Source organism: Nilaparvata lugens, chromosome 5 (genome assembly GCF_014356525.2).
Source record: "Nilaparvata lugens isolate BPH chromosome 5, ASM1435652v1, whole genome shotgun sequence".
Lineage (NCBI taxonomy): Eukaryota > Metazoa > Arthropoda > Insecta > Hemiptera > Delphacidae > Nilaparvata > Nilaparvata lugens.
This window is the reverse complement of record NC_052508.1, coordinates 21,892,336-21,905,752: the sequence shown is the minus strand read 5'-3', so window position 1 is coordinate 21,905,752 and position 13,417 is coordinate 21,892,336. Positions and strand designations below refer to the sequence as shown.

At 36.4% G+C, this 13,417-nt stretch overlaps 1 protein-coding gene and 1 non-coding gene across 2 annotated transcripts in view; both read right to left on the bottom strand.

Annotated features, from left to right (window-relative positions):
- The window catches only part of LOC111051090 (protein O-mannosyl-transferase TMTC2), a 192,319-nt gene that overhangs the window by 41,061 nt on the left and 137,841 nt on the right, over positions 1-13,417 (bottom strand). The window lies entirely within an intron of this gene.
- Positions 2,909-3,071, bottom strand: LOC120351720. Its single transcript, XR_005571496.1, has one exon. It is a non-coding gene; the product is annotated as a U1 spliceosomal RNA (small nuclear RNA).

Sequence of the window (13,417 nt, the reverse complement as noted above, 5' to 3'; positions counted from 1 at the left end):
ATAAGTATGTATGTCGGACGAATCTCGGAAACGGCTCTAACGATTCCGATTAAGTCAGGAATATAGTGGATTTGCGACAAAAAATATTATTTTGGAACAGGTCTCAACTCTGGGAAAATTCACTGAAGTTCCTTGAGAAAGGATTATTGGTCCCTCAAGTAGCAGCTGATCAGAAAAAAGTTTTCCATAGTCTGTTGAAAACGTAAGAGAGTGTGAGCAAATGAAGAAGATTATAATAGCTGCAGTTTAGTTACCAAATTTGGCGACCTTATTTTGAAACATTGCAGTATTCATGGAACATCTGGAAGAATAGGTTCAGAAAGTGACCGGATGATAGCTAAATAAATTTAAAATCGATCTCTCCAAACATATATGGTAGTTGAATGTGATGTTCATTGTTAGGTGATAGAAATGTGACTAATTTCTTCAGCTTCTGTTGTATTGGTTCCTCTGTTTCTTGTTTGTACCTTAGACCAGTTAAAGAATAGACACGCTGGGAAGTCTAGCCTCTGAAGCCAATATACTGGTGCATGACTTGCTACTGCAAGCTGTGGCTAGAGAAGCATTCTCTGCTTCTCAATCTACTTACGATAACTTTAAAAAAACACTAATAAAGCTTAGAACATAAATTATCCTCCCTCAGACTCCTCGCGGACCACTTCTAGAGCTTTCGCGGACAACTTATTGGGAACCAATGATCTATGTAAATATGTAGAAAAAGTGAATTCCAATTTTGTGTATTTCCTCATCCCATTTATTGGATCGAACTTCAAATAATCAAATTTCAAAATATTTTTTGTGGCTCAATTGAATATAGCATTTTATGAAATATTTAACCATGATTAAGTGCTGATTAAAGACGTCTTGACTTCTCTGATTGATTCTCTTCAGTACTGAGTACCCTACCCATAACATGTTGGTACAATAGCTATTGATATGATTTTCAAGTTGCATTACCACGAGCAGTAGTTAAGATTAGAAATATCACTAAATATAAACAATAATGGTTATGTGTGTTATTTTTTAATTCCTTACATGTTCATTAAATTCATCAAGTAGTACTATGGCTAGAATAATTGGCTCTTCCAGAGTTTATATTCAATGTTGTGCTTTACAATATTTTGTCAGACTTATTGGCTGAATAAAACAAACTATTTAAATGTAATGGAATCTATTGTGATGAGAATTCCATCATGCTTCTAGAAATACATATGAGAACTTTATTATTTGTCAATGGAACAAAATCTATTACAATATCATGACACATTTCAAAAGTTTTATGGTATTTTTTTGGAAATTCAGCTTTCAGGTTACGTTACCTACCTTTCATTTTTACTCGCTATTATCTACGATTTACTATTTCAAGTTCCAAATTATATTGGGAATATAGAAAAAGCATGAAAGGAATTATATCGAAGTTAATAATCACAACAATATACTTTAATAAGTAGAAGCAAGCGATTTTACTTATAATCCCATATAAGCTCCATTGTAAAATTCAAATATTTGGAATCTTCATGGTGGCGGCGGGAAAAAAATTCCAATGGTCATACTATGGGTAATAGAGTAACTGTGGACAAACCTATTGATATTGATAGATCACAAGTAAATACTAAAGTTGTCAATTTAGATAGAAATTAAATTAGTTACATGTTAGTTTACATCCAAATTTTCATCCCTAAGCTTTTGATTTCAAGCTAAGATCAAAGAAAGAAATCAAATAATGGTAGTCAATAAATCGAAGTGATTGAATAAACTCTTTTCAGATTTATGCAAAATTCACATTAAAATGATCCCACTTTAATATTTATGATAGTAAAGTTCAGGAAATGAGAAATCAGCCACACTGCACAATAAATGTTATACTAACTATTATGAATGGACTTCCATGGAAGAAAGTATCAGTGGATTGGCTGCTTTTACACTTTTGGATAAGTGAGACGAAAAGTAAGTGACAGGCTATGCCGAAAATTCCAGAATAAGCAAGAGATCCATGGATACCAGAGTCATCAAATTCCGAATCAACTCAATTTTGAATTTAATCTTCAATTGCATCAAGCAAAAACAAAAATAACATGATCATTGCTAATTTGATAACTGTCAACAGTAAATATTAATTGCCAATGAATAAAGTCAAGGTCGACTCTTAAGCCCGCCCAATATTCTACAAAATTCGCTGCAATTAGACTACTATTCTACAGAGCACTTCCAACACATCAATTAATTATTCGAATGATTTGACTCAATAATTTTTATGCCAAGTTGTGACCTAATCTCAAAAACGATTATAACAATTTTGGTAGGGTTTAGATTATAAATGTTTCACAAAAATTATTTTATCTTTCAATTGCCGTAGCGAACACGGGTGCCCTGATAGTTCGAGAATATAGTTCTTTGAATAACTTTGTCATAAATCTGTATTCTTCATTTTAGAAGAATTTATATATTTTGCTGTTTGATTCATCGCCTCTTGGGGCTTCAGTCTTTCTTCCAATGTACTATTCACCTTTATTATCATGAAGGTTCAGTTACAGTGCACAACATAAGCATATTCCCATATAATATTATAAGCCACTTTTAAACAGTTCATTTAAAGAAACTATTCTGTTACTATGTATTGTCGGTACTATGCATATTGGGTTTTGTCGATGTACTTTAATCATACCGACTTGAAACTTCATTAAATTGAGCTGGAACTGTTCCCAGATTACATAGGGGGAGAATTGGATAGGAGTAGTTGTCGAGAGAATCAAGGCTTATAGAAAGAGGAAACACGACTATATTCAATATTAAATTTAAAATTGTTAAAAGTTTGTTTTATTGCTGTTAGCCTAAGCTAATGACCAGATAACATGTCATCAGTATAAGTAATACATTAAAGGATATTCATATTTCAACATTTATATATTAGATAACATAGTATAGCCTATCTAATATTATAAATTGTGCGTCCGAGATGCCCACATTTGTTGCATTCGCAGAGGGGTCAACCAAGTCGCAGTGCAATGACAAGGCCTCGCCCTGAGGGAACCGCCTTCTTGATCATGGTAACCCCCACGCCAGGTAAGTTATTATAAATTATATTGAATGGGAAGAGCTCCCGACTAAAGAGTTGATAATCATGAAAAATCAACATTGGTGTCCTGACCAGTTTTTTACCTTACAGAGAATATTAATTAACAACTACACTCACTCAACTTTAGGAGATAAAAGATTCTGCCGAATGGTCATCATTCGAAAGAGCTTTTGAACACCATAAACTGATTTTCCATTCACATTGTTTAATCATTATTATTAATTATTTCTCATTTTATGCTATTATTTCAGTAGAGACAAAGTACCAACTCGTAGTTATTAGCCTTGGAGCTATCGTAGTCCCTTTAAATAATTAATCATTTCCATCTAGATGAAGAATGAGGCATAAAAGCTGTTTTAACCGTCTGGAAAGTCAAATTTTTGTGAGGGGCTGCTGTTAACGGTGGAGGGGGTCAATAGTATCACTGAACCAGAACATGAGAAGCTGAACAACAAAGATGAGAAATTGCAGAAGGGGAAGCATAAGATGTTACCGAACCGTGAGAGAGAAGAAAATAATTGAATTTCAGAGTAAGAGGGAGGGATTGAAGAGGAAGAGAGTGTGAATGTGTCTGTGTGAGTGAAAGATAGAGGTGAAAAGGTCGAGTGTTTTTTCACGAGAAAAGAAACAGAGAAGAAGGAAGAGTTGAGAAAAGAATAGGATCGCGGAAGATAAAGTAGAGGAGATAGCATTTCGTCTTCAACCTGCTTTATCATAGTCTGCGAAGAAAGAAAGTGAGGGGTATCGAGCAAGTCCTGGCCGAGCCCATTATTGGCTGAAGGGCTGCGAGAAATTTGATAAAACGCAAACAAAGATCCCCGACTCCAGTAATTGGACCTCAAACATCTCCCCATGAATTCTTAATCCCATTATTCTGCCCCATTTCTTGGCCATACTTCATTACCGCGACTCTCCGCATCTTTTAAAATGCTCGACACCGTTTGGGACGACTCAGCTGGCTTTCTTAAGCTTAACCAACTTTCTCAAAGCGCTTCCGCCCTCATATAACTTCAACTTCTTTTCATTCTCACACTTTGAAGTTGGGGTGCCTCTCACCAATCTTTTCTGCTTATTACAATATGGTGATGGACTAAGTAAATTCATTTATTTATTTCTGTCGAATTCTCACAACACTTCAAATCTTTATCCCTCCAATGGAGAATAAAGGTGTGATCTGTAGAAAATCTATAAATCTATCATGAAATACTTTTTAAATACTTTTTCAAATCTCCAGTGTGTAATACTTGACATTATGTTTTCATCATAATAAATTGCATGACAGGAGATAACTGACCTGGATAACTTATAGAGAAGAAATAATGGTTTCTATCCCCCTCACTTTCAGCAAGATACTTGTATAAGACACTATATCAAGCACTGACTGAAGGAAGTATTTTGAATTTTTGATTCAAAGACATACTGGTATTGAGTGAAAATTCGCTTTACAGTACGCGTATATTTCAGAAAAGTCTTTCGACTATAGCAGTTTTATTGTATTGTTTCTACAGTTTAGTTGAATGGTTTGTTTACTATTCAATCAATCATTTTATTCAGTAAAAAGCATTATGAAATTTGAATTATTCAAAATATTATAAATTATGAATAAATAAATGATAATTATAAATTAAAAATGATAAATTATATAAATTATTTCATACTGAAATTAGTTAAACTATGAGATAAAATTTTTTTGTTGGTGAATCGATATGAGAGAAACAAAATAGATCACTTTTTTGAGAATAATCGTTCTGCTAGTAAGTGTGATACTTTTCCAGCATAGGGATAAATTCTAGGTTGCTATCATAAATGATCTACTAGAAACATTTGAGAATAATAAAACATTACAACCTCTTTGCTGCGACAAACGATTTTCCAGACTGTTCAAAGTACATTGCTCTTCGTGCTTTTGGCTCCAAAGTATGGAAGGATCTTCTTGCTAACCTGCTGCGGTTTATTGTCCTGGCCAGACGTGAAGAAAATCGCGTGGTAGGAGTTGTAGAGAATGGGAGATGGGGGGGGGGTGCAAAAAACGGATTTATTCACGCTCGACTCGTGTGTGCGCATGCTCGTCTGTATTTTCACGTGTCCGTGTGTATGTGTGTGTTCCAGTGCTCTTGTGCAAGCCCTCCTGAGGAAGTATCCTCACTAACTCACCCCTCCCCCCTCAGCCCGACCGTTGGTTGATCACCCATCTTCTTTGTGCTCGGAAAGGAACTACGTACGTAAGCTTCGATGGTAGATAAGATTGGAATGGGGTGAAAAATGCTACGGGTCAGGGGTAGAATTAGCGGTCCTCGTTATTCACTCGTGACCGCGTCCCAGACACCCACCCTGCTACTCACCCCGCCACTATCAAAACACCAGAAATTAACCCTTGCGCGCGCTATCTATAGTACATGCTCCATTCCACCAACTGCAAGTGGAAACTCAGTCGCCAGATGGAAAACTCTGTTTCAGTCAAGTTCAGTCCGTAAAACTGTCTGTTAGTAGTTGTCTGTAATTCCAGCTAGTTTTTCATTAATTAAAATGCACCATCACTCCAGAAGTATATTTTCCTGGTACTTCAGCTCTAGATGAATTTATTCACTCGTTCCACGGTAAAAATAATTTATACTGATGTTGAGCAGATTATAAGAGGAAAATATTTTCATCATTATTTAGGCTTTTTGATAAAAGAGGATGAAATGTGGAAGTAAGGGATGGAAAACTGATCATTTCATGCACTAACACTCCTCAAAATATAATCATTAACACATGCGATGGCATGATCGTTTCTTATGAATCTTTTCAATGAATCCTACCGATAGTAGACAGATGTCTACATTAGCTGATAGCATTAGATAGTAGATACTTCACAGAGTAGATGTGATGTGATGGAATTATTTTCTATGAGTTTGTATTTCCTATAATCATTATGTGGTTTCAGGTGATATTTTGTCAACAACCAGTATAATATTCCCAAAAGAGAAGTTCAATTATTATTGAGGAGAGAAATAAGCTTTGCTCAAAATACTGAATCATCAATCAATCAATAATCAATGTCCTCCATTTCAACGCAGTATAAGGCCAGGCGCACACCAGTTAGTCAAGACAAGACATGATCAGACACGTTTAGTCACAATACTTCACATAGTTGCTTATGACGCAACTCACACTGATTACGATTAGTGATTTCATTTAGACATGTCTTCATAAGCAACTATGTGAAGTATTGTGACTGAACGTGTCTGATCATGTCTTGTCTTGACTAACTGGAGTGCGCCTTGCCTCATTATAAGGTTTAGAATTATAAGTATCGATTATTATAAATATATTCTTGAGTTTTAACTTGAGTTATTTATCGTATTTTTATAAAACTATTCCTCAGTAGAATAGTGAGCCTGTTTTGGAATGAAGATGTTTTAATTAATCAGAAATACACTTGAATCTGGATTGTGATCGATGATTTCACAAAGGTAAAGTACTGTATTTATCGTAAAATGCATGCTTACTCTGGGTAATTGGCCGTATTGTGTAAAGACAACATTACATCATCATCATCACAATGAAAACTACGAAAAAACTATAAATTTTACCCAGAAATTCAATTTATTGTGAAATCCATCAAAAAACTATCCTACTGATTACACAATCTTTCTTAATTCAAAGTTCATTCGTTGTCAGTGAGTGATTTTGGAACGAAATCGAAAAGGTTAGTTGTAAGAGAAACGGAAGATAGGCTGAGAGCCAAATCAGGAGTTTGGAGATAGTGCTTGACTGAAATTGGATTTGAACCTCCATTAATTAGGTGTGCAGACAGCGGGAGACCGAGCAGACATGTTGTGTGATCCCCTCTGATTAGTGAAGACCTCAGACCTCAGTCCATGGTTCTGATGCCTTCTGAGGTAAGGGTGGTTCCTTATACATCTACAAGTTAACCTAGCCTCCGATTTTACAAACATTTCTTTCAAAATTCCATTGCTGGGATATAATAGGAATGATCAATTTCGTAGAAATCTGTCCACTCATCTTTTCAGAAAACTTGCTTACAGAGAGAAAATAAACGAAATATTAATTTCCTTGAACATTATCAATATAATTATTTACAACTGTTAGGTTAAAAAACATGAAAGGTTCTCGTACATAGTATGAAGTTATTGAAAATGAATGAATTGAGTTTATAACTGATGAGTTTTCAATTCCTATTCGATGTTTTCAGTTGAATACTAGCTGATTATTGGTATTCTAATGAAACTTTTTAATGAACACTTCTCCTAATGTTCAATGTTCAATATTAATGAACGAGTCACCCAGCTCCTAAAAGTGAATAACCTACGAAAATCCTTGGTCAGTTCCAATTATACTTTTTAGAGTAATATTATTAATATTATTATAACCCGCAGATATCTTCCCAAGGACTATATTATGCTAACGCTATGTACAACGTTGAAACACGTTCATTTGTTGATATGGTTGAGTTTATCATAATTCATGTGCTTCATACGGAGTTTAAACGAACAGCTGACATTTCTCCGTTTCCACCAATGTACCTTGGTTTGAATCTAGTATCTCCATACTAATCTATTGAATTCAGTTCATCATGTTATTATTATCATTATAGTACTCTCCAGTTCAACTGATTGACCGAACATAGTGAGGTCTTTGTTTTAACTCTGATTTTCTTTTATCTGTCTGTATGTAACGCGATTACGGCCAAACGCTTTGATAGAATTCGATGAGATTTGGCAGGGATATTCCTTTTTCAACTGCGCGTTGATGTATACACAAGGTTTTTTGAAATTTTGCATGTTAAGGATAATATGAAAAAAAGGATTTCCTCCATACTCTGATATCACTATAATTATATATATCATCTACTCTGAAGATAGGATTAATCAGACTACAGAATTATCCATAATCAGCTGACAAGTGGATTACACAGATGTTCTGGAGAAGCCGTGTCTATTCCTATAAGGTCTATAGTTTCAATCAAAGACCTTCAGAGAGCTAAAGAGTTATGCATCTTTAAGGTCTTTGGTTTCAATATTTTGTTTTGCATTCATGGTGTGCCGATCAGTTGTCAATATTCTACATTTGAAAAAAAACTAATTTGATAGGCGATTAAAAATAATCAAATGATCTAAATATTGCTGATAAAAATTATAATTTTTTTGATTGTAATAAATTAATTTTCATCAGATGGAAAGATTATCACGGAATTGGATGGATATTATATATCATATGGAATACAAATTCAAATGTGAACTGAGTTTGTTAACATATCAAACAGGTGACATCAGATACTTGTGGATGAGAAAATTGCGTGAAGTCTACTGTTCACAGAACTACTAGTATTATTAAATGGATTGATTAAATGGAATAGTTGATTGTACCGCTAGGTAAAAAGTATCGAATAAAATTTAGATGAGTGTGAACATTGTACATTTGTTTATTCAATCAATCATTCATTTATAGTATCATTGTTCTTCATTATATCAATATTATTTCTTTGAAATATATGCTTCATTACAATATGAGAGCCACATTCAAAATATCCAATATGCGATTGAATGAGAACTCTAGCATGCAATAGAATGATTGTTCTTAAGCTTAACATTGTTGCAGCTTTTCAATGTCTGAACGTTCAGCTTCCTGAGAGCCAACTCAGTACACATTGGTGCTTGGGCGGCTAGAATTCACGATTGAACAGATCCTGGAGGGAGGAAGGAATAAAGGAAGGCAGCCTATTCGACAAGGGGTGTAAAGGAAGCCGGTTGATGTTTGATTGAATTTGCACGGAAGTGGAGCAACGACTCGTGGCTGAGGGGTGAGAGGAGCCGTTGTATGTAAATTGATTCATATTGCTCGTCCAAAAGAACGCCGCTTAAATTGAACCTCTTCAGCCACTTTTTTCTCACATCCCTTCAATACCTTCTTCGTTCCCCTTCAATTTCATTCCTAATTTTCTTCATTTCCCTTCGTCTCATCCAACACACTCGTTTGCCCTGTTTTTCCAGTTGCCTACAAGGCGTAAAAAGGATCAGCGTGGTTTACGCGGGAGAGAAAAGCGTTTACCGCGCAATCCGAAACGTGTCTTTTCATTTCGTGAATTGCGCACAGATCGAGGCCTCCATTGGAGGACAATGCGACGTCACCGTATGCATTTAAAGAACAGCAAATGAGTTTGCCGGTATTAAAACGCTGCGCAAACTTATTGCATGCTCGTGACGCCCGTTTTATCCGACCGAAAACTGTTACGCTTTTCCACTACGCAACATATTCTCCAGCTTAGCCATGTCATACTGGCTAACCCTCATAAGCCATTTCCATCTGTTAACCTGTATTTTTCAATCTCATTGGCTGATCTACATTGCCAGCATGCTAGGTATGAAGTATATTGATATAAAATCAATAGGAAAAATGCTCGAAGTCTTTTTATTGCATCTTCCCAAATATAATCAGACTTATTGATGAACGTAGTGCAGTTATCTTCTTGAAACATACAAAGGCAAAACTCCTGTTTTATTGGTAGGTAATTTGGCTTCTCCCCAGTAGACATCAATAGTAATAGTACAACATAACTCAAAAAATGGCCACTGACGAGCGTTCCAAACGTCAACACGACACCCAGAATGTCTTACAATCGCCTGAAAATTCAGCAGTTAGTGAGAATAAGCAAATCGGAGGTTATTTTGCGTGTCGTGTTGGCAAGTTGGGAAGCTTTAAGAATAGTCTGAATTAATCATTCATGATTCCAACTAACAAGATTGGCTTCGGCATCGCACTTCGGCATCGGATTAAGTAGAATACCATTTATTACACACCACTTAGAACATTGGAATAATTTCTCTCATTATGAAAAATTTCCACTGTAATTCATGAGTGCGACCAAATTGTCGCGAGTTAGAGCTAGCAATGAATGGCCAGCTCTCAAGAATATGAAATTTGGAATTTATACCTCAGGAACTTTTAATAAAACCTTAACATAATTCTTCGCTCTAGTTTGTTCTGGAAGATATAGGTGGTCCTAACACAAGGTTTCCGTTTTAAATTTGCGCCTAGTAACCGGTTGGTTTCTTTCGAGCAGGCAATTTCAGTATTTCATAGAAAACAATATAAGAGCCGCAATGTCGTCTGATCAATTCCACTTTCGGGCTGTGTAAATCATGCTGAATGTATCTCATTGCTTGCACCTGTGTCGACACCATTTCGAACGCAATTCCACTGGAAGCTGTAATGAGAAAAAGAAGGAGAAATATGGATGCAAACGATATTTATGAGCAGGACAAAGAGGAGAGTATTTTATTGAGCTGTTGGATAGGTCGTTCAATAAATTTGAGTGTTCAGTGATTCACTTACATACTATAACTGTACATACAACTGTAGTGATAACACTTTGAAAATAGCTATTACATGAATTTAAAAGCTAGATCACCTTATTCCTTCTTCAGTATGAACACAGAGGTTCTCCGATGAGGAAGAAGGTTTATACGGAGTAGGATGTGGTGCAAAAGGACGAGGAGTATTAGGACTGCAAATGTAGCTGGGCAGTTCAATTTGCAAGTGCTGTTGTGGAACTCTCGTGCAGTTGTATAATGTGCTGCTGTTCTCTTAGTTCACAACACGAAACAATCAGCAGAGACAACGCAAATGAGCAACACTGTGCACTGTGCACTGTGCAGTGTGTCACGCCACGAGGCCCCACTACCCTCTACACATCTCCCATCTGCTACAACTGGGTCTCGTCACCATCCTTCCTAGTGGACCATTATTCAAATGCAACCGGCTCGTTTATATCACACTGTACTGTTGCCGCTAGCCGTGTATTGTACCTCTTGCCTCCTCTCTCTTGCCTCTTGCATCATGCCTCCTGCTTTCTGCCTCCTGATCCTGCCTTCTGCCTCCTACTCCTCCTGCTTCTTGCCTCTTTTCTCATGCCTCTTGCCTCCTCTCTTTTGCATCACTCCCTTATTTTCCTCCCAACACTCCTGCTTTCTGCTATTCTCTCTTGACTATTTCCTTCTTCCTCTCAACTCTTGCCTCTTGCGTCTTACCTTCTGCCTCTTGCCTCCTACCCACAACCACCAGCCGCTTGCCGACCGGCTTTATTTTGCAGAGAAACAAAGGATCCAAGTTTGTGAGCAGATCGTGTTGTTACTGTCCCTCCCAAAACACGTTCGAAATCTCCATGTACAAGCAAATGACATGTATCCCATCTCCAGTGAGATGGAAAGACTAATGCAACAATGTTTGTTCATCGCCTTTTTGTCACACCACAATATTGGATTACAGACTTTATTTTTTAGTGATTTATCGATCACTGCAAATGTTCTTTGATGCCATTTGAAAATATGTCATTGAATAATTAATATTTTCCATCATTCGTTATATTCAAGACTTATAAGTGTTCTATTGAAGAGATACGCACTTGAATCAAAAGGTGCGTACAGATTTACGCACCGCAAATTCACTTATCATTAGCTGATGCCGAGCTTTTTATATCTGTATGTTACCGTTTCTGTTCAAATACAGATATAATCAGCTGATGAAAAGTGAATTGCTCGAGTTCGCGGAGCGTAAATCTGTACACACCTAAAAAATGTCAAGCATAAGAGAATGAAATGCAATATTTGAAATTTCTCATCCCGGAAGAAATATTGGGATGGAATTCAATTCAACGTTGAGGGAGGAAACATTAATTTATTCATGAAAATGGAACGGTATGAATTAATGTAGGAAAATATAACAACCGAGACTGCGTTCTCTCTAATTATAAATAAATCATTTTTCTACGCGAAATTTCCATTGGAGTGGTAAAGCAACAAGGATAGCTCGCAATTAATTCTGAAAACAGTTTTGTTGTTTGCAGTACTCGACTAATATTTGCTCAGGGAGGAAAATTCAGAACGCTCTAGTTTTAAGTATGAGAACTGTCTCCAACCAGAAAAGCCCTGCTCCCTCAGGGAATCGTTTTGAGAAATGTGTTGGTACAGCAGCAGCTGTTGATTGTAACGAATATTCGTTTCTGTTGTAGCAGTTGAGTGATGCTGTTCTATTGATGAGATGGACGACGCCAACACTGAACCACTGAAACAGTGTACAGACGGAACGGAACGAATGCTGAACAAATAAGCAAGCCGGTCAACCGGGAGAAGCCTCATGCCTCAGTCAAGAACCGTGGTCCAACTTGTATTTTTCGTCTGCTAAAAGCAAACATTCCTGGAGAACTTCATCCATTATATGCGGTTAATGGAAGTTTTGTGTTTGGGTTTTCAATTCTCTCTCAGTGGAGCCGGCTGTTTCACTAACTACGAACTTTGCAATTTTTTCGTCTCCGATTCAACTCCTATCAACACAGCAAGGGAGTTTAATTTCATCTCCACTTTTATTCGATTGACGAGAATGCTGCATTTAAAATGTCCGTCTGTCGGTTGAGTGATTGATTTCCGGTTCGCAGTGCTGTGAGCTTGAAAAAGTTTCAGAATCCTCTGTGAACAGTTGATTGGATAAATCTCTGTGAAAACTTTCAAAATTGTATTTCGATCCAGTTTCCATTATTAGAGATATCTCTGCTCAATAAAAAAGAGCAGCGAGATGCAATTACCAAGGCTTATGTATTCGAAACTATCAGGTAGCTCAGAAATTCTGTCATGTTAGTATTCTGTAGAAATGAATGATCACTACAGTTCCATTAAAGCTACCAAGTAATATTAGAAAATTGCATTGATATCCTTTATTGATAGCTTCCAAGAAATTTCAAAAAAAATTGCATTGATATCCTCTATTTAGTTCTGTTCATTGCTGATGTTTTCTTATGATTCGGAATCCCATCTCATCAGAAGTCTAAATACATTTCCACAATCGCTGGTACTGACGTACTTGCATGTCATAACTTTCATTAGTATCAGTAATTTTTTATACGAGTATTATCAAGTATCTATCATTCATCTTAAAATACTCTCAGATAAATTATAATATCAGAAGTGACTATTCAACAACATCATCAAGGGGACCAGATTCGACCTTGTTTGATATGAGTGAGTTATTGAAGGATGATTTGTATTTTTTTCTCTTACATTTCTACCAAATCGTTTCAAAAATGATTATTTTCACAAATTTTCTCAAAGTAGTTATGACTAGCGGTTTTTCCCTAGATGATGGTTACGCTTGTGCGTGAGTTATGTGATGATCTGTGAATGATGCAATGAAATGTAATGGAAAGTAAGAAATGTAATGCGCCCGAGCGGAACTCGAACCCACGACCAGGGAGAAGAAACAGGTTCAAGTTGCAAATGCCAATCACTACTCGACGTCAGTCGGCAAAGTGGGATTTTTTGATATCAGATTATTCGGCGAGTTCGA